The following is a 23,025-nucleotide window of genomic DNA, read 5'->3' as shown; positions in this document are numbered from 1 at the left end:
AATTAGGGAAATATTTATGAACTAATTAATTAGCCAATTACCAATTAGACATAGAAACTAATTCAATTCAATTTGAAATTAGACATTTATTTATCAAACTAATTAATTAGAATTACTATTTTCTAATTAAGGTAAAAAAGAAACCATGAGTAAATATAAAAGTTTAAAAGTGCCCATGGATTTAGTACTTTGGTAATGCAAAGTTTAATGTTTTAATGCCCTGTAAAAACGGGTACGGAAGCCATGAATTATTCTCGAAAAATGAGACAGGCCTCGAGCCTTCCGTCATGTTAAAATTTGTCTCATTTATTCATTTTCTTGCCACAGTTCCTATAATTGACTCCTGAGTAGTAAATACATGCGCACTGCTATTAATTCGAGTAGGTAAAACAGTCGTAATTTCGAAATGGGGCAGTTGCGAAGTACGAAATTTTCTACTAGTACTATAGTATTCTCTCATATTTGAGGAGCTGAAAAATTTAGAGCAGCACTATGGTTTCCTCATCGATATAATAAGGCTTTTTCATATTCAAATAGATGAATCAAGAGTTAATTCCTCGATTTTTTACAACAATTTGGCGTAAAAGATTAATTGAAAATCCAATTGGCTAATTAGTTACTCCTAAATCTAATTAAATTTTAATTAGATAATTACCTTTCCGATTCATACTAATTAATTAGAATTACTTCTCAATTAGCACTAAGGTAATTAAAATTCAATTACCATTTTCAATTAGTAAATGTTGCTAATTAATTAGAAATTCAATTAGCTAACTAATTAATTAGCACAGCTCTGGTATTTTGAAATTTAGGAGCTTCTAAATGTTTTTCTCCTTGCTTTGCATTCGCGAATACTAGGCTTAACTATTCGAAATTAATCTCTTAATAAAAAATATACCAAGGCCTAACTATTCGGTATACGATTTGGAATAAACTATTCGATTCGGTATTTGATGATAAAAATGTTTTGGTATTCGGTAACCGGTTCGATACCCAAAAAGTGGTATTCGCATTCCCCTATTGCTAACCTATGCAGTCTATTGGTCCAGTTGAGAAAGGCATGTAGGTGTACGTCTTTATTCGAGTAGAAAACTCCGGTAAGAATCTCTCGGGTATGAATTTCTCCGGTAAGAATCTCTCGGGTATGAATTTCTCCGGTAAGAATCTCTCGGGTATGAATTTCTCCGGTAAGAATCTCTCGGGTATGAATTTCTCCTTGCTTTGCATTCGCGAATACTAGGCTTAACTATTCGAAATTAATCTCTAAATAAAAAATATACCAAGGCCTAACTATTCGGTATACGATTTGGAATAAACTATTCGATTCGGTATTTGATAATTAAAATGTTTTGGTATTCGGTAACCGGTTCGATTCCCAAAAAGTGGTATTCGCACTCCCCTATTGCTAACCTATGCAGTCTCTTGGTCCAGTTGAGAATGGCATGTAGGTGTACGTCTTTATTCGAGTAGAAATCTCCGGTAAGAATCTCTCGGGTATGAATTTCTCCGGATCAGGATATATTTCTGGATCCCGATGAATTTTGAAGATGTTGACAGTCACCGGCGTTTCTTTCGGTATTTCGAAATTAGCTATAAAGGCGTAAAACATTTTAACGGTGTTTCAATGGGAGTTCATGGAAATAAATTGATCGGGATAAATGATGTTTATAATTGTATGTATAGTTGATTACGGTTTTCTCAAAATTTGTAAATTGAATGAAGTCCTTTAACAAGTTAGGTAACCAAAATAAACCTCTCCGAGTCGAGACGCAATTAAGTGGTTTCTCTTCAATAAATAAATGAATATAATTGATATTAATTATTTTAATCGTCATTAATTTACCTTAATTCTAGTTAAATATTTTTAAGAAACTTTATTCCTAATAATCATTTCAAACATAGTTATTGTTGAAGTTTGTATTCAAGCGTATGCCTCTTTAACAATGTTTGGAAATTTTGGGTATATAAGGCGATTGATTCACAATAAATGATAGGAAAACCCGCAATTGAGTGAACCTTTGGTGGAAGCCCTGACATTGGATAAGTGAATAAGGATGAAAATTTCATTATGAAATTGCATTTGATTTGTGGGTGTGAGACTTTTTAAAGTCATTTTCCGGCGAGCGATTTTGTACTTAATTTAATGAAATTTTTTTTATTTTAACCTTGGTTTTGGTTTCCATCACCAGTACTTACCAGTTTTTAAGTCATCAGTCATTGTTCTCGAAATTCCAGGAATTGGAGGATACAATCGATGAGATTCCTGAGAGTAATAAAAGAAATAAAGCCGAATAAATTCAAAAAAGGATTGATATTTATTCATTGGAATTGAAAGTCATAAAAACCACATCATTGAGATATTTCAAAAGGGTGGGCACAGACAATTTTAAGTGTTCAGGGTCGAAATAGGCAGGAAATGCTTCCCGTTTAATAGTTCTTTAAAACACGCAGGCCACGTTGGGTAGCTTATCTAATTGTTGATAAAGGATTAATTTCAAAAAGTTATTTTCTTCGGTAATCAGTTTCACAGGGGTACAATTCTTTCAGAATCCAACGACGATGTTCTAGTCAAATAAATTCCAGAAGAATCCACACCCTCCCGTAATGTTAAAGAAAACAAGTTGGTAAACCAAAATACAGTGTGGAAAAGATCAGAGTGCCCACATTTTTCGGACATTTTATAACAAAAAAAACTCGAGTTCAATGAGGAAATTAATTGTAGTACATTTTCCAGACTCATGGAAATTTAATTAAAGAATTCTCTGGCATCCACTAAACAAATCGTCCATGTAGTTTCAAATTATCACAAAAATGAGAATTTGTATGAAATCAATACAATAATGTTAATGAAAAATTAGTTTTTGTAAGATATCATAAATTTTGCAAGATTAATCCTGTAACAAACAGGAAATTAATGCCCTTTAGCGCAAATGTTTGATGTCTCTACCATCTTGATGTAGACATTCTTCAAGCCTACTGGCCATTGATTCGCGGTCGTGGCGAAGCATTCCTGGGGTGATGTTGGCAATGGCGATTCTTATTCTGGCTATAAGGTCGTCGGGTGAATCTGGTTCAGTTGCGTATACCTTTCCCTTGAGGAAGAAATCTAACGGAGTTAGGTCAGGAGACCTTGGAGGCCAGGGCGTTGGTCCACCCCTACCAATCCATCGGTTAGGGAACTCGTTATTCAGCCACTCTCTTACGGGTACGGCGAAGTGCGGTGGCGTCATCCTGTTGAAACCACATATCCCTCACTACTGCCAAGGGTAAATTATTAATGGCATCAGTAAATTCTTGACGCAAAAACTTCAATTAACGTTGCCCGGTGATTTTCTCGTCAAAAATGAATGGCCCAATGATTCTGTCGACAATGATGCCAACCCACACATTGGTTTTCAAACGCACCTGATAATAATGCTCCCGAAACCAGTGAGGATTTTGCTGCGACCAATAGTGAAAGTTATGTCTGTTGACTGTTCCATCTTGATGGAATGTAGCTTCGTCAGAGAACATAACCTTGCTAAGTAAACCTGGAATTTCTTCATCGAGGAACCGCATTGGCATATAAAAGTCCTGACGCCTAAGATAGTCATCCCCTGTTATCGCTTGGTGTAGGTGATTTCGATAAGGATGAATCGGTTCCGATGCAAAATGGACAGATATGTACGATGGCTAATGCCACACTCGTCTCGTACCGCTCTACTGCTGGTGTGAGGGTCGACCTCGAACCTTGCCACAATGTCCATCTCTCGGGCTTTGTTTCCAACTATCCGGTCAACCCTACGTTGACGTTTTTTGAACCGTAAAGCTACCTTCTGCTAGTAGGTTAGCTTCTAGCTTACCAAAAGTCCTTCGAGCAGGTGGCCTTCGGTTCGGAAAGCGTTCGGTGTACTAAATAACTGTCAGGCGAGAATTTCCTCGGCATTCACCCATAACGTAAATCATATCGAACTTTTCGCGATTAGTAAAACGCGCCATCATAACGAAGTACCAAGCTAATTTAATTCGTAGGTGGGGCACACTTCCGAAGTAAACTACCGTAAGATAACCTCGTATTTACGGCCTAGAGGCCACAAACCTAAAAAATAACCCTTAATGCACATTGACCCTTGTTAACAGCCGCAATAGTTCTGCCTTTCATGGCAGTAGGTGTTTTTTTGTTGTCGTTACAAGCACATTGCAACATTTATGATAAAAAGTAAATTTTTCATTAACATTATTGTATTGATTTATTAAAATTTTGCATTTTTGTGATTATTTGAAACTACATGAACGATTTGTTTAGTGGATGCCAGAGAATTCTTTAACCGATTCCATCCTTTTAGAAATCACCTACAGGATGACTATCTTAGGCGTCAGGACTTTTGTATGCAAATGCGGTTCCTCGATGAACAAATGCCAGGTTTCCTTAGCAAGGTTATGTTCTCTGACAAAGCTACATTCCATCAAGATGGAACAGTCAACCGACATAACCTTCACTATTGGTCGCAGCAAAATCCTCACTGGCTTGGGGAGCATTATTATCAGATGCGTTTGAAAACCAATGTGTGGGTTGGCATCATTGGCGACAGAATCATTGGGCCATTCTTTTTTGACGAGAACATCACCGGGAAACGTTAATTGAAGTTTTGGCGTCAAGAATTTACTGATGCCATTAATAATTTACCCTTGGCAGTAGTGAGGGATATGTGGTTTCAACAGGATGGCGCCACCGCACTTCGCCGTACCCGTAAGAGAGTGGCTGAATAAGGAGTTTCCTAACCGATGGATTGGTAGGGGTGGACCAACGCCCTGGCCTCCAAGGTCTCCTGACCTAACTCCGTTAGATTTCTTCCTCAACGGAAAGGTATACGCAACTGAAACAGATTCACCCGACGACCTTAAAGCCAGAATTAGAATCGCCATTGCCAACATCACCCCAGGAATGCTTCGCCACGCCCGCGAATCAATGGCCAGTAGGCTTGAAGAATGTCTACATCAAGATGGTAGAGACATCGAACATTTGCGCTAAAGGGCATTAATTTCCTGTTTGTCACAGGATTAATCTTGCAAAATTTATGATATCATACAAAATCTAATTTTTCATTAACATTATTGTATTGATTTCTTACAAATTCTCATTTTTGTGATAATTTGAAACTACATGAACGATTTGTTTAGTGGATGCCAGATAATTCTTTAATTAAATTTCCATGAGTCTGGAAAATGTACTACAATTAATTTCCTCGTTGATCTCGCGTTTTTTTTTCATAAAATGTCCGAAAAATTTGGGCACTCTGATCTTTTCCACACTGTATACCTCTCCGAATCGAGATGAGAGCTATCTACCCAATTAAGAGGCGTTTTATTTCCCTGCGGGAGAAAAGTGTACATAGGCGAATTTTTCCCAAGCCATCCTCGCACCGCGAATGTCCCCGCGCACTTATACGACCGTAAACAAAGTTGCAAAAACAAGATGGCCCAAGGGCTGGGCCTTAATACTAACATAAGTTTATAAGATATGTTCCATAAGTATGTCACTACCCATACTTCGTAATGTTAGAGGCTTAATGAGAGCTAGTTCAAGAACGACGCGAGAATTGACTACACTCGGTTTTGCAGTCCATACTCCCTCACTAGGCGTCGCTTTACGAGAATCTATGACGTTTCAACTACGTCACTTCATGACAAGCTCTCATTAACGAGTGACACACTTATGGAACATATCTTATAAACTTATGATACTAATTTTACACGGCTCACGTGGCCCGCCATATAGTTGATCTCCCTAAGGTATTATTAAAATAAATCGTACAACTAAAAACCATTTCTGAAACACAATCGTGTATCCCCTTAATTTCTAATAACGTCATTTTTCAAATAATATTAGTGAAACTAAATTGTGCTCCCCAATAAAATATAATTTTTAAAAACCATACGAATCAAACAATGTATCTAAAACAAAATCCTGGATCCCCTAACCAGAAAACACTACGAGCGCTAACCGTCCCCTCTATTTTACGAAACCGAACCTAACCATCCAGCATAATCTGATGTATCACGCGCACAAAGCGAAGAAAAATTATCATCTTGTTTCCTTCACTCAGAAAGCCCGCGATATTTAAAATAAATTTCTTTCCTCTCTTTCCTCTCCGGGCGGGACGCCACCTCTTCCTCTTCCCCCTTTCACTTATATACCAGGCAGGCAGTTCTCTCTCTACGTCACGCTTTCATTCGTTTCTATCAGAGCTTCTCCCTCTCCAAATCGTGTATACGCTCTCTCCGTATCTTGTACCCGTCTGGCACAGGGACAGGCGCTTGGTCCTTTTATTAAATATTATATAAAAAAGACTTGGTTTGCCCAAGCCTTAAAAACAAAACGATAAGAGTTTTTCCAGTTGACTGAAGCGCGGATATTATTTTTCTCTATTGAATTTTAAAGACAATCCGTATTTTACTACTCTTTAGAATTTAATTCAATCACCTGATTTTACTGCTAATGGATTAGTTTCCTATAAATTAATTGAAATAAAAAACTACTTATCTCAGATTTTTCAACAACAATTCCAATTTCCTGAAACATTTTATCATGCATTTATTATTTTGAGTGATATCGTGTAAATTTAATCAAACTGACACTATCTTTTTTAATTTCCGTGAATTTTCTTTTCAAAAGGTTTTAAACACATCAAGTTTTCATAATGTAGTCAACTAAACAGCAACTCAACCAACACTCCTTAAATCTTCCCCACTAGTACTGATATGCACAGTACAATAATTGTGACTGTGCTAAAAGAAACGAACCCCTTTATAAAATATAAGAAAGGTTATAACAGCCCCCTTTTGCATTCAAAAAGAACGCATATAATCATGATATAATATATTATTACTGAGAGTATTATTTGAAAATTAAAGTACGTTCTCCCTTGAAAAGAAAAAAATTCATGATAAAATGTTTGAGGAAAATGGAATTGTTCTTGAAAAATCTGAGATAAGTAGTTTTTTATTTCAATTAATTTATAGGAAACTAATCCATTAGCAGTAAAATCAGGTGATTGAATTAAATTCTAAAGAGTAGTAAAATACGGATTGTCTTTAAAATTCAATAGAGAAAAATAATATCCGCGCTTCAGTCAACTGGAAAAACTCTTATCGTTTTGTTTTTAAGGCTTGGGCAAACCAAGTCTTTTTTATATAATATCTGTTCCTTCAGCCTTAATTTGTATTAATCTACTATAAAAATAATAATATGCTTGTCAAACGTCATTAATTCGACGTTCCAGTAAGATGTTCGTGAGCATATTGGCTCACTCCGAGTGCCTCTCATTATTTTATGGGAAAGATTAAAATTTTAAATCATTTGGCAGGGGAGTGGTAAATTAATTCACAATTGGTAGGCGGGTGGTAAATTAGTTCACCATAGATAGGCGGGTGGTAACTTATTTCATGAAAAAAAGGCGGTTGGTAACTCAATTAAGTTTAGCTGACCTTTTTGTATAGATTTAAAAAAAAGGTTGTTTCTAAACCACGCGCCAGCACGCGCACATTTCATTGAAAGTTTGTTATTTAAGAATTTTGCCTTCTATATACTAAGATTCTTCATCAAAAATAGACAACGAGCTTTCCAAGACTCGAACCTGCGATGTTTTGCCTCGAATGCAAACGCGTTATCCATTACGCCACATGCCCGTACTTCGTAACAAAAAAAAATATCCAAACATTGTGTTTATAGGATTATTTCATTTATGTTGAATAAAAGATCTGTAAAAATAAACACCGAGCTTGCCAGGACTCGAACCTGCAATCTTCTGCTCCGTAGGCAGACGCGTTATCCTATGCGCCACAAACCCGATGGAGGCTAAACATAATGTTATGCAAACAGTGTAATATATGTAACGGTTTTACCATGATTTATAAATTAATTAAAATAAAATACTTAGACTTAATTGTTCTTAATCAAACTTCAGAAGTTCAACATTCAATAGTTGCTTGATAATTCAAAAGTGTTCCGAACCTTAACTTCGCAGTAGTTTCTGAGTTATTCGATGGAGTGGACCACCAAAAATCCCATGCTTTTTCTATGGGACGCTAAGCCTAAAATCTGTGAATTATTTCTTTAACATTACGGGAGAGTGTGGGTTCTTATCTAGAAGGGCCTACCGGCCCTCTAGAATTTTACCGGAATTAAAACTCCGTGTAAAATTAAAAAGGGCCGCGTAGAGCGTAGTAATACATACTCTGGTCTCGCGATTGCGTCGGCTACGTTAGTCAATTTCACAGATTCATTGTAAAACTTTTCCGAAGAAGTAATTCTTGCAGTATTTTTTGATTTTGATGATAATCAATCATTAAAAATCAGGTAGTGACTAGATTCTAGGATTTTCATAGGTCTTGCATAAAATTATACCCTCACCTTGCCAAGGTATATGCCTAACACCATACATTATTATTACGTTATTATCTATCGCTAAATAACCGTTTGTAAATATTTACTAGCAAAATCAGGAATCCTCTCTTTCTTACGAAAGATGGTTTAGCAAAGGACTAAGATCTACCGTACCTTGTCCATGTGCAATAGTGTCTGAATATGGTATTTGGCGGTTCGAGGATGTCTCGCGTGTTTTAACGTTACGCCTTTGCCGTCTTGTACAATTCCCTCCCGTAGGAAGGTTTATTATATTACTTCTGGTTATGATAATATATTCCGTAGAAAAGGTTGTGGAGTTTGAAGCGAGGCCCCAACCCCAATAAGGAATGTTTTCCATTCATGCTTCTTTTAAATAATCAAATTCGTGCACATACCTTTAAGACCATTTCTAAATAAGTAAGTTGATTAGCATCTTCACATGTAATAGAAGGATAAGCAACACCAAATTTTTCGCTTAATTCTTCATGAGCTTTTCCCTGTATTTCTGGATGCAGTCCAAGAAGGTACAATGTCCATAGTAAACTCAAATGAACAGTGTCATGACCCTTTTTATAAAAGAGACTTAAGTTCTATATCTTTTTAAGCTTTATTTTACCCCAAGTATATTTTATCTCATTTGAAAATTTCAGTTTTTTTTTTTTGATATTATATTTATCAGATGAAACTCTGGCTATTTGGAACCGTTGGTACCATAAAATTTTATTTGATCAAATAAAGCTATAGATGTAGCTTTCATCGTCCACCTTCATGTGACAGGATGAAAAGTTGTTGCAATCAAGTTTGATGATACTAAACTCCAAATTTTCTGAACAGCCCTATAGCAGTTTCGCTCGGCTGTCAGAAAATTAGAGGAGCTATATTCTAGTGGTTTTCTATTGCTCCCAATAAACTAAGGATGTAAAATATCTATACGAACATGAGTGAATCATATACTAGCTCCCTATAAGTTACTCAGCCACACTGGCCTTATGTATCCAGCATTTTCTTTCCGCCAAAAAAGTGTTACCTATAGTGAGAGAAAATAACACTACTTTCCGCGCTTACGTATTTCCGGTAAAAAACCGGAAAAGGGGATCAACCAATGAAACTTTGAACTGAAAGGTAGTTAGTATAAGCAGAAATGTTGTGATTGTTTGTGGGCGGTTCACAGTCGTATTTTATCTTTGAAATTATTTTAGTGGGTTAAGGTTGGCGCAATAGGAAGTTTTATTTTTGCGCATTAAAATGGCAAAATTTTGGATATTTTTTGACACAGGCCAAATGAAAGAAACTCATTTAAATTCAGAGCGGAATAAGAATTTTTATTTCGTGGGCAACGTTCAGAGGCAGGAACTATTTATGGTGAGAGAACCAAACTTTATGAAAAAATAAGAGCTAAACAACAACTTAATGGTCATCTCATTTTTAACGAAGCCTGTTGTAGGGTCCAACTCATTTTTAACGAAGCCTGTTGTAAGGTCCAACTCATTTTTAACGAAGCATGTTGTAAGGTCCAACTCATTTTTAACGAAGCCTGTTGTAAGGTCCAACTTATTTTTAACGAAGCCTGTTGTAAGGTCCAACTCATTTTTAACGAAGCCTTTTGTAAGGTCCAACTCATTTTTAACGAAGCCTGTTGTAAGGTCCAACTCATTTTTAACGAGGCAAAAAAATGAATGTGAATCAAAGAAACCAAACCTCCAAAACCGTTATTACCATTTGGAACTATCGTCACTTTCAAGTTCTCGATTTATTAATTTCAAAGCCCTAAGAGAGGGCGCCGTCTACTATCACTTTCACCCGCCTCCCCTCCTCTCGACTATTCGGAAGAAAATGCTGGATACATTAGGCCAGTGTGACTGAGTAACTTATAGGGAGCTAGTATATGATTCACTCATGATACGAACAATATTTATTCTACGCCCTTAGTTCAATCTGGGGTTATGGGGTTTAGGTTTGAAGCTCTCGACCTCTTATAAGTAAAACACCGCAAAATAACTTCATTTAATAAATTCTTTAAATGATAAAAAAAAAATTTTCTCCGGGGTTTTTAAATCAAAACTCTCTGAGGCTAAAGGAAATTGTTAGTACAGGGCGCTGTCGCTAACCTATGCATTGTAAACGGAAATAGATATAAAGTGCCTGTTCTAGTGAATTACATAACGATGGTGCTATACTTCAACGTCTAGGATCCAGTGGTGCTGCCAACCCTCCTAGTTCCAAATCTTTCCTTCTCCACCCCTACATCGATGTCAAGGGCGAAAGATGGTGCGGGTTCTTTCAAACGAGGATGCCCATTTCCGCACAATTTTCTAAAATCATAGCCCAATTCCGTACATTTTTTATAGCCCATTTGCGCACAGTTTTTAGATTGAAATTTTAGTTCAACATTTTTTACCAAAACCCAATTCCGCACAGTTTGCAAAAAAATAACATTTTAATTTTCTTGTTGATTAGGTTAGGTTCGGTTCGGGTTAGGTTAGGTATAGTTCGGTTCGGTTAGGGTTAGGTTACGTATCGTTCGGTTCGGTTCGGTTAGGGTTAGGTTAGGTTAGGTCAGGTATCGTTCGGTTCGGTTTGGGTTAGGTTAGGTATCGTTCGGTTCGGTTAGGGTTAGGTTAGGTTAGGTCAGGTATCGTTTGGTTCGGTTAGGGTTAGGTTACGTATCGTTCGGTTCGGTTCGGTTCGGTTAGGGTTAGGTTAGGTTAGGTCAGGTATCGTTTGGTTCGGTTAGGGTTAGGTTACGTATCGTTCGGTTCGGTTCGGTTAGGGTTAGGTTAGGTTAGGTCAGGTCAGGTATCGTTCGGTTCGGTTTGGGTTAGGTTAGGTATCGTTCGGTTCGGTTAGGGTTAGATTAGATTAGGTTAGGTCAGGTATCGTTCGGTTCGGTTTGGGTTAGGTTAGGTATCGTTTGGTTCGGTTAGGGTTAGGTTATTTCTTGGTTAGGTTATGCTACAATAGAGGCGTGATATTAAACTTGTGATTTGTAGAGCTCGGCATTATCTATCCATTATCCACGTAATTTTATGTTTATCCCTTATCGAAAATTATCCACAGAACTTACGAGTTAAATCGTATTATATCCACAACTCTGTTTATAAGTAATTTGTGGATAATGGATAGAAATGCCGAGCTAGAGTGATTTGACCATTGCACTATCACTATCGATAGAGAAAAGTAGTGTCCCCTTGTTAACTGAACATTGATAATTATAATGAATGGATAAAGTTCGTGGTGGGCAGCTGTTGTAAAGTGACCTAGATGGCGACTTTGAGTCAATTATACTTTTTTGGACGGAATAAAAATTCTCTTCGATACGCATTATAAGGGCGTAAGGTGATGGAATTATTGTAACTAAAAGGTAGAATGATTTTGAACGCGAAAGAGAGAGGAATTCCTGTATCGGCAAAATAAATTGTTTGTTTTACAATATATAGTCACTTACTGAAATTTATGATTTGAAAGACGCTGCGTCTAAACAGGGCCATGGGTTTTTAAGGTGTGAAAAAAATAAATATATGATAGTTAAATTAATCCGCTTCTCCACGAAGAAAAATGTTTTAGGAAAATTATCAAGACTAGACAGCAATGGAACCTTCTAACTGAACGCATTTTTACCAGGTTCGTAAGGGATAGAAGTAAAAATTTGCGACCAATGATTACGCGCAATATTTACACTAGTTTATCGGAAAAAAGATTTACCGCGTAAATGAATAATTTCAGCTCATCATGCACATCTTTTTCAGTAAATGTCGGATCCTCTGAATGTTTTTCCATGAGAAAGTCCAAAAGTGGTTGGTATTTCGAAGCATCTTTCTCGATCTTGTCACTTTCAGAACCTTTATTTAATTTATTTTCTGCGACTTTCCTGTCTATATTCTATACTATTAATATCGGAATTAGTTTAATGATCTAATTGAAAAACACTGACAACCTTTATCCCCATGTTTCTGACCTTTTTAGCCATATCGTAGTATACGATAGGCTCTTAGTTTGACCCGAGCCGTAGTAACAGTAGTAACAGTAGTGGCCGGAGTTTTCGCTATCGTTATCGTCAGATTTTAGCTTAAAATGAACTTTATATTACCACAACCCACCCATAGGGGTAACTGGGCTCGGTTAGAAATTTAATTTTAATTAAAAATTTTTTGAGATCGCAGCCGGGATTCGAACCCGGGTCGCTCACGTAGTAGACGGAAATTCTACCACTGAGCTATAGAGACTTGATAGAAACCCCGAGTTTTTTATTATTTATTTTTATCTCTAAAATGTCAGGGTGATGTGGGGTGGGGTACCTCTTAATCTGTGGGGTCGGATACTTTTGAATTTTTATCTGTGGGGTCGGATACTTATGAATTTGTATGTTTGGGGTTTTTATATTTATTTCCTTTTTATTTATGTGCTAATTAAATAGATAACGATTTTCCCCGTTTCATGTGTTTCGTTCTCGTTCGGTAGCTATCGCCATCTATGCTATGTTTGACTGGAACGTTTGCGGTCAATTCAAATGTGGGTTTAGATAGAGCTAACATAGTGTTAAATGAGCGTTATGCGTTTGATCATTTTAGCATTGCTAAAGGTAATTCGAGGGGATAATCACTAAAATGCGTAATCACTATAACTAAACTTTCTCTTTCAAAAGTTTCTGGGCATAAGTCCTTGTTTGAAATTTATAAGATGCGATAAGTGTGCATCGGCATAAGTCTATGTTGTAAACTCATCGAGGGGATTATCACTAAAAACTATCTGTTCTTCGATTCGCCGGAATATTAGAATTACAGCATAAGTAAATTTATACGGTTATAATTTAATCACTGTTTAGACTTTAGAGTAGGGAATCGAGGGGCTATTCACTCTGATTTTATGCACGGTAAATCATTTAAGTATTGAAAAAGATAGCGCTATTCACTCATTAGGGTAAGGTATAGAGGGGTTATCCACTCATTAGGGTAGGGTATAGAGGGGCTATTCACTCGTACGATATGGCTACTATTACGAGCCCTTGGGCCGTCTTGTTTATAATAGTGTTCATCGCGTCAATAGCTCGATAATAGGCTTTTCCTCTTTGAGTGCGCCGATAGATGACGTCAGACCAAAGCCATGGCCTCATAAAACGTCGATATATATGTAATGGCGTTCTAGAATAAAATATGAACGAGGATTTCATTATTTGAGAAAATATTCAAATATCCTCTCATGCAACAATAAATTATTATAAATAATTTTATATTTAATACTATTAAAAGTAATGTAAAATAAGACTGAATTGGATAAGCGATTGTTCATAAATCTGATATCAAGTGCATTCAGCTTTGTCGGTTAAAAAGTGCCAGTTTGGTCTGTTATTTTAATTATTTTCATATTTCTGGCAGAAACGTTTACGCTGTACGAAATAAGTTTGAAACATTAGTACCTTCAAAGCTATTTTGTCCAATTTTCTTGCTGGTTGAAAAACGTGGGGATCTAGCCTTGTGCGTCCTAAAAAGTCAAGTTGGTTAACTGCTCTTTCTTAAGGGAAAATACTACCAATTCAAATCTCGTAAAATACCGATAATTTTTAAAACCATTAGACAAAACCCATCGCTTGCAATTTCACGTTGTATTCTTCCCTTGTATTTAAAAAGCCAAACAAGCACAAACTGACGAATGATTTATTGAATACTTACTCCTTTATGTTTTTTAACACTTGCTCCGCAACAGGACTATCCATATATATATCCACTATATATAGTAATGGTCCGGGATCCAGGACCACTGTCGTCCTTGAGAGTCAGAAGCTATTCATGTTTAGGCTCAAAATCATATTTTGTTTTCCTTTCTCAAATCATAATTTTTAATTTAAAAAGGTTACACATAGTTATTTATGTCACGGTTATTTACGATATAAAAGAATTAAAAACTTTCGTTTACGGAGATATCCAACGTGATTTTATTAAAACATTAAAAATTTCTTGGAGACGTTTCGGGCCGCGGCTCGTCATTCAGTCTGTTGAACTTAATTTCGTTCATGTTAATATACTACTCTACTCTAGGTTATTTTTTAGAAAAAAATTTTTATAGGGGAAGTATAACATTTGGTCACTAGAGGGAATACCATAAAAAAAACGCGGCACCCTTATGGTATTCCCTCTAGCAACCGAATGTTATACTTCCCCTATAAATTTTTTTTTCTAAAAAATAACCTAGAGTAGAGTAGTATATTATTAACATGAACGAAATTAAGTTCAACAGACTGAATGACGAGCCGCGGCCCGAAACGTCTCTAAGAAATTTTTAATGTTTTAATAAAATCACGTTGGATATCTCCGTAAACGAAAGTTTTTAATTCTTTTATATAATTTTTAATATTTAAAAAAATCTGACCTAAATTCAGCCGCATTTATATTAAACACTTTAAATCCGTCTAATGGAAAGGTCGAAATGTAACATTTAGCTTTTAATCGTTCGGATATTTTATCAAAAAATTAACGTTACAAAATGTCTTGTGTAAACGCGGGTAAAGTCAGTTTATAAACAATAATTTCATTAGGTTCTATCATAAACGGGTTTGAATTAATGGTACGGCTTAAGAGAGAGAGATGAACGGATCCCAGATATTTCACGTGTTTCATACATCATACCTGTGAAAACGTCGAAACTGAAAGCTAATGTGAAGTGAGATATGTCAATCCACGGCTCGTCTATCTTCTTTTGAAGTAGATTGACCAAAGAGTGACTTTTACGGTTCACCGTAGGCATCAAATCCACAAATCTTTTGAAATGAAATACCGGGTTTATCATTTTTCGCTTTATTTGCCATAACTCTTTCTCACTGTGCATAAAACAAAGGCATTTAATAATCTCGCTCAGAAATGCGTATGAAGACTGTCGACTTTCCATGGAACGCGTGTTCAAATTTGATTTATGGAGGTGCCATAAATAACCTCTGTTCGAACACTAAAGTTTCCAAAAACTAAAGAATCTTCTCAATGAAACCAACATACTCTCTTGTCCATCGTGTGTCTCTATTTCTATAAGATATCACAGAACCAGTCGGACCTCGTACACTAGGGCTGAGCTAAAACTAGCCAAGTTTAGCAATTTGTCCAGCAGGAAAGCAGCTTTTTCAAACGAATTAATTACAATTACAAATTTCTTATTAATTACTTGTCTAATTAAGGTGAGAAAAGAAGCCGTAAGTAACAAATAACACCATAAAAGCGCCCATGCGTTTCCTGTTCCGCCTTTGGTAATGCAAGGTTTAATGCACAGCTGTGCTAATTAATTAGTTAGCTAATTAAAATTCTAATTAGCTTTTTTTTTACTAATTTAAAATCATAATTGAGTTTTTTATTACTTTACTGCTAATTGGGAAGTAATTATAATTAATTAGTATACATCGGAAAGGTAATTATCAAATTAATAATTAATTAGATTTAGTTTTGGCTAATTAGCGAATTGGATTTTCAATTAACCTCTTTCGGCAATTTGAAGTAAAAAAATTACTTCCCAATTAGCAGAAAAATAATTAAAATTCAATTACCATTTTCAATTAGTAAAAAACTGCAATAACGTGGAGAAACAGTAATAAACATAGCTGTGCTAATTAGCTGCCAACTAATTAAGTTATAATTAGCAGTTAGATAAATGTTTATGAATTAGTTTATTAGCCTACTAGCAATTAGATTAATATTTACGAATTAATTAATTAGTCAATTAGCAATTAGATTAATATGTATGAATAATTAATTAGCCAATTAGCAATTAGATTAATATTTATGAATTTACTAATTAGCCAATTAGCAATTAGATTAGTATTTATGAATTAATTATTTAGCCAAATAGCAATAAGAAATTAATTAAATTCAATTAGAAATTAGAAATTTTTCAAACTAATCTTATTAATCGCATGCAAAGATCATGCAATTTCCTACGTTTTAATCTAGATATATTCGCAATTAAATTAACTGACATCCGTTAACCCTTAGCACATGTATAAAATAACATAGTACCAGCTTATCCATAGTATACTCTTTGTCTTGTATATACTTAAACTTGATTGTTGTTCTTTCGTTGTACACAATGTGCATGTTCACGTGAGTCTGTAAATGACTTTTTTCATGTACAATAAACATTCTTTCATTTCATAATTAATTACAAATTTCTTATTAATTACTTGTCTAATTGAGGTGAAAAAGAAACCGTAAGTATCAAATATCACCATAAAAGTCCCCATGGGTTTCCTGTTCCGCCTTTGGTAATGCAAGGTTCAATGCAGAGCTGTGCTAATTAATTAGTTAGATAATTAAAATTCTAATTAATTTGCATTTTTACTAATTTAAAACTATAATTGAATTTTAATTACTTTACTGCTAATTGGGAAGTAATTATAATTAATTAGTATACATCGGAAAGGTAATTATCTAATTAAAAATTAATTAGATTTAGTTTTGGCTAATTAGCCAATTGGATTTTCAATTAATCTCTTTCGCCGATTTAAAGAAAAAAATTACTTCCCAATTAGCAGTAAAGTAATTAAAATTCAATTACCATTTTCAATTAGTAAAATTGCCAATTAATTACAATTTTAATTTTCTTACTAATAAATTAGCACCGCTCTGATTCTTTATAATGATATTAAAAAAAAGACAATATAACGACCGTGGCCGTTCCTTTTTTACTCGTGCGGGGGAGAATCCCCCCTCGCACGAGGTATTGGTCCCGGTTTTCAAGGTCTCTCTAGCGTAGCTTTGGCAATGCATGGCGACAGGAATACCGTGTGTTCGGGCTTTTCATCCCCATCATTGCGATTTCGATTTTTTAAAGTAAACACTTATTTGGTGACTCCACCAGAACGCACTCTAGCTGAAGCCGCAAAAAAGGATAAATAGACTCCGCCTCCTCAGAAGCACGCGTTGGTGCGGTGGGTTAAGGATGGTGGCGCGCGATGGTGCTAGTGGATAGCTTAAGTCTTTAGCATAGATATATTAAAAGGGTAGATACACAATTCAATGGGAGGTCGACGTGGAAGGGGCAACGAGCAGACAGCCGCTATTTTCTGGGGGTAGCCGTATAAAACGCCATCTATCGGGAACTTTCGAAACTAAATTAAAGGATGAGCTTAGAGTAGTGGCACTCTATGTTAACCCCCTATAGGGCATAATAAGTCAAACCCTCTGAGATGCCATTACTCCATTTTATACGAGCTAAGAGCAGAAAAACGTATTTTATAAATTTTACACTTGTAAAATCGTTTAAAAAACACTTGGAACTTGTATTTCTACTTACTTTCGAGGAAATACCACCGTTTTCTGAAGGTAAGAGTCTTTTTTTATACATTTATTGGTAATAAAAACATTTAAGGCGAGCTAAGCCTTGGTCTTGTAAAACACGGCAGATTAGTGATTAGCGTTGTTTTCAGCGTTGAAAAACGTTATTTTATCATGTTAAAAAAACGTTAGCAACGTTTTAAGGTACTGATATTTAAATATCCGGACATTAAACTGTTACATATTCTTAAAATAAGAGTCGATAATGGTGCCCACCATAACAAACTTTGTTAAGTGTGTGTCTCTATATTTAAACGCATAAAACAAAATATAACATAAACGTTTTTATTTACTTATTTATGTAACAATCATGGCTTCAACTCATGTTTGCTGCGTTCAAACTGTAGGTGTAAAGAACGTTTTCTTTCTTACCACAACTTTCCGAAAGAGACTGCCACTAGAAAGAAGTGGATTAATTCTATAACAACAGCTGTAGGACCTCTGTCCACTGATATCTCCAGTTTACGGATTTGTTCAAAACATTTTACAAAATCAGATTTCTTTCCCACCACTGGAAAGAGACTACGTAGAGCGCTCAAACCGTACGGTTCGCGATTCCATCCTAATTTGGAGATGAAATTAATGTAACCGATGAAATTATCCCTAAACTGACTCTCCGTAATTTGACTCTCGAGCAACAATCTGAAGCATTAGAAGAAATGGGAGCGTTGTCCTTTGATCATAGATTGAAGCATGAACCCGCTGCTTTTTCAAATATTCAGGCAACACATCAATACCCAGTGTCACACCTCTGTGGGTTTGATTGTTAATCCACAATTTTGCTTCCTTGGGGCAAGCCCCGATTGCCTTATACTGGTTGAGGACCAGCTGTACTTAGTGGAGATCAAATGCCCTTACACTATTTTCAAGAATAAAGAAACTATCAGAGGAAAAGCAGCTTCGGGTAACTTTTACCTTTACTTTGACGAAGAAACGGATGAACTGGAACGTCTATCATCAGATTCAGGGTCAGCTTTTCGTGTGTAACGTACCCGTATGCTTTTGGGCAGTATTTGTGCCACCCGATAACATCGAAATCTTGATGATAGTGAAAGACAACCAATTCATCAATGATACCTTGCTTCCAAAATTATCCTCTAAATATTTCATTAGTCTCCTAGGCCTACCTCATTTTGCCATAGAAATGTTCGAAAAGCCTAAAAAATAAATTTTCCAAGTCACAAAAGTACAGCCTCTTTTCTCTATGTGCAAATCAAATCTACATTATGGCCATGACCAAGGCTTAGCTCGCCTTTAATGTTTTCATTACTAATAAATGTATAAAAAAAGACTCTTACCTTCAGAAAACGGTGGTATTTCCTCGAAAGTAAGTAGAAATACAAGTTCCAAGTGTTTTTTAAACGATTTTACAGGTGTAAAATTTATAAAATACGTTTTTCTGCTCTTAGCTCGTATAAAATGGAGTAATGGCATCTCCGAGGGTTTGACTTATTATGCCCTATAGGGGGTTAACATAGAGTGCCACTACTCTAAGCTCATCCTTTAATTTAGTTTCGAAAGTTCCCGATAGATGGCGTTTTATACGGCTACCCCCAGAAAATAGCGGCAGTCTGCTCGTTGCCCCTTCCACGTTTTTTTCGTTAAGCCTAAGCCAGCGAAGTGGATCTAGACCCTTTATAGTTTTACTATATCTATGGTCTTTAGAAGGAGTTGTCTGCTGCTAGTTCTACTGTTAATATTTATTAGACTCTCACAAGTTCACAACTGGAGGTATGGCGTCTAGCAAAGAATTTTTTATCTAATGCTCGCGTTTTTAGCCCTATTGTTTAAATGTTTATTATCTTACATATCCCGCACGAGTGTCCTTTCTGCTGGGGCAGCTTGTTTTATAACGCAAACGTACTACATAGTGGGATCTAAACCGTTTTTCAGTCCCTTTAGAGATCCAGCGTTCATGGGCTGAAGAAGTCACGCCCCGCTCACGTGAAGAAAGACTTCCAATACAGCTCGAGATTTCTAACAGTGCTGCGAAAGGGGGAAAAAGCTAAACCCCCATCCATGGAGTTAAAAGTAGTTCTTACCCCAGCAGAGACGTACGCTATGCCAGCTATTGTAATTGTTTACTTCCTAGGCTAATTTAATGGGCTTCTGCTTGGGATTATTTCCAAGTTTGACATACCGGCTAACTAATAATAAATTGGAATAATTATATTCTTACGTATTTGCAAGATATAATACTACAACTTTTGCCCCATATTTTTGATACGATGCTTTAAAGGAAAGGTCCAGGGTATCTAAACTCCGACCTTACTCGAAAGGCCTGGTTTAGAAGATATCAAAATCGATAGTAAAAAAATTGTTTCCTTAATTATGATTAATAACCAATTAAATGGTCCTCAAATTGAAGCGAAAAGGCCGCTTACGGTAAATTTTTTGTCGAGAGTATGAGGTATATAAACAATACTTTCATATCACATCCGATACAAGAAAATACAATATTGAATTCTACAGGGCCGGTAGGCCCTTGTAGATATGACTTGACACCCTGTTGTAACGTTAAAGCAAAATTCACATGCTTTTACTAAATTTCCTATGGAGATTAACATGGCGTTTTTCGTGATTTACCCCCACCGCGAACAGAAAAACTACAGCGAAGTTACTTTTCGGAATACTCTTGAATTAACAATTAAGTATTCAAGGTGTGCAATCGGCTAGTTTTATTTAAATCAATTAACTCTAAGTATGTTAATTTTAGTTAATTCTGAAAGTACGTCAAAAATTATTTTGGGTCAGACTATCTAGCAGTAGACATAGATATGGCAGTAGACGCTGACAAATTACTTTGGTATTTCATCCGAGCTTGAGCACCTTTATATGTATTTTCTAATTAACTGTAGCACCCTTAATAAGAAATACGTCGTTATCAGGTCGAATTTTCGTCTCGAAAAGTAATTCAGGTAAATAATTACAGTTAACAGAGGTTTTTATATCATTTAAAGTAAGTTTTTGAACGTTCTTTACGGCCAAGGCTTAAGTTGTATTTTAGTTTGTCTATGTAATATTGTCTTTATACTGTCTTTCCCCTTTAAAGATAAAAAAGCTAATTTACAGCTCTGTACTACAAAAATACGCAGTCTGCTTCGTTTTCTGCTACCAACAAATATAGGAGGTATACAGGGTAAGGGTTTCATTATTTGTTAATCTCACTAAAATGCTACTAATTGTGAAGATGTGTGATATATTTCCTTAACTAAACCAATGTAGAGGAATGTAGAGGAATTTCCATGTTTACATCTGCACAGATTCTCTCAACGTAACCACGTTCGAAACGGAGGGTTACGTATGAGGGATACAGGGTTTCATTATTTGTTAATCTCACTAAAATGGTACTAATTGTGAAGGTGTGTAATATATTTCCTTAAACTGAACCAATGTAGAGGAATTTCCATGTTTACATCAGCACAGATTCAACGTAACCACGTTGGAAACGATTCGTTAAAACAATTTTTTCCTGGTGAAACAGTCTGTATATGATATTACGTTTTATAAATTATTTGTCACCAAGAGTGGTTTATTTAATTTAGAAATGTAAGTGACCAGGAGAACATTGTCTTTACGTAATTAGTCAAATAAATTCCTTGTGCAGATTTTTTCAATGTAACCACGTGGAAAACAGAGGGTTACGTTCGCTATTTCCACAGTCCTCATTGCCGTTTGTTTATATGTCAAAATTGCTATGAATTGTTTAGGCATTTGATCTAATTACTGGTATTTAAGCGAAACTATGGAATCACATCATTCATTAACATGGTAACCTTTGTAGTGATCCGTTGTAACGGGCTCCCCGGTACAACATATTTAATTGTTAATCTTCACGTTACCGCAAATTTAGCACGGGGCATGATGAAAATTGAACGCAATGTGTTGGAACTAATCAAAAACTCATCTAAACATTAAAATTAGGGTTAATAATTTTTTGAAGCTCAATTTATGAGATAAATCAATACTGCCAAACCACAATCCTTCATTAATTTCAACATAATTAAGTATAATTAGGGTGAATTTAAACATAAAATATACATATTTTGGATAAAAACACGAATAAATTTTAAATGGACTACTTAATTCATATTTAAACTGTATAGCTGTTGATAAAGCCTCGTATTTCTATTTCACACTTAATCAAGATAAACCTTTAAATTATACTTAATTAGGATAAACCTTTAATTAAACTTAATCCGGATAAACCTTTAATTAAACTTAATCCGGATAAACCTTTAAATTTAACTTAATCGAGATAAACCTTTAAAATTAACTTAATCGAGATAAACCTTTAAATTTAACTTAATCGAGATAAACCTTTGAACTAAACTTAATCGAGATAAACCTTTAAACTAAACTTAATCGAGATAAACCTTTAAACTAAACTTAATCGAGATAAGCCTTTAAACTTAGCTTAATCGAGATAAGCCTTTAAACTAAGCTTAATCGAGATAAGCCTTTAAACTAAACTTAATCGAGATAAGCCTTTAAACTAAACTTAATCGAGATAAGCCTTTAAACTAATCTTAATCGAGATAAGCCTTTAAACTAAACTTAATCGAGATAAGCCTTTGAACTAAACTTAATCGAGATAAACCTTTGAACTAAACTTAATCGAGATAAACCTTTAATCTAAACTCAATCGAGATAAAGCTTTAAACTAAGCTTAATCGAGATAAGCCTTTAAACTAAACTTAATCGAGATAAACCTTTAAACTAAACTTAATCGAGATAAACCTTTTAACTAAACTCAATCGAGATAAACCTTTAAACTAAGCTTAATCGAGTTAAACCTTTAATCTAAACTTAATCAAGATAAACTTAATCGAGATAAACCTTTAAACTAAGCTTAATCGAGATAAGCTTTTAAACTAAGCTTAATCGAGATAAGCCTTTAAACTAAACTTAATCGAGATAAGCCTTTAAACTAAGCTTAATCGAGATAAGCCTTTAAACTAAGCTTAATCGAGATAAGCCTTTAAACTAAACTTAATCGAGATAAGCCTTTAAACTAAGCTTAATCGAGATAAGCCTTTAAACTAAACTTAATCGAGATAAGCCTTTAAACTAAACTTAATCGAGATAAGCCTTTAAACTAAACTTAATCGAGATAAGCCTTTAAACTAAACTTAATCGATCTAAGCCTTTAAACTAAACTTAATCGAGATAAGCCTTTAAACTAAACTTAATCGAGGTAAGCCTTTAAACTAAACTTAATCGAGATAAGCCTTTAAACTAAACTTAATCGAGATAAGCCTTTAAACTAAACTTAATCGAGATAAGCCTTTAAATTAGACTTAATCGAGATAAGCCTTTAAATTAGACATA

The 23,025-nt window shown here is 35.2% G+C and overlaps 2 long non-coding RNA genes across 2 annotated transcripts; one reads left to right on the top strand and one right to left on the bottom strand.

The window, feature by feature from the left end:
• Nucleotides 1-17,688: 17,688 nt before the first annotated feature.
• Nucleotides 17,689-18,880, top strand: LOC149584168 (uncharacterized). The gene is made up of 2 exons (XR_016380248.1): nt 17,689-17,928; nt 18,042-18,880. It is a non-coding gene; the product is annotated as an uncharacterized LOC149584168 (long non-coding RNA).
• On the bottom strand, nt 17,966-18,986 carry LOC149584167 (uncharacterized). Its single transcript, XR_016380247.1, has 2 exons — nt 18,616-18,986; nt 17,966-18,553 (listed from the first exon to the last, which is right to left on the bottom strand). It is a non-coding gene; the product is annotated as an uncharacterized LOC149584167 (long non-coding RNA).
• Nucleotides 18,987-23,025: the final 4,039 nt, after the last annotated feature.

The sequence above is a fragment of the Phalangium opilio genome, unplaced genomic scaffold (genome assembly GCF_054372755.1).
Source record: "Phalangium opilio isolate 3A_F unplaced genomic scaffold, DU_Popi_V2 ptg001170l_1, whole genome shotgun sequence".
Lineage (NCBI taxonomy): Eukaryota > Metazoa > Arthropoda > Arachnida > Opiliones > Phalangiidae > Phalangium > Phalangium opilio.
Note: the sequence above shows the minus strand (reverse complement) of the source record. Positions and strands in the feature narration are given on the sequence as shown.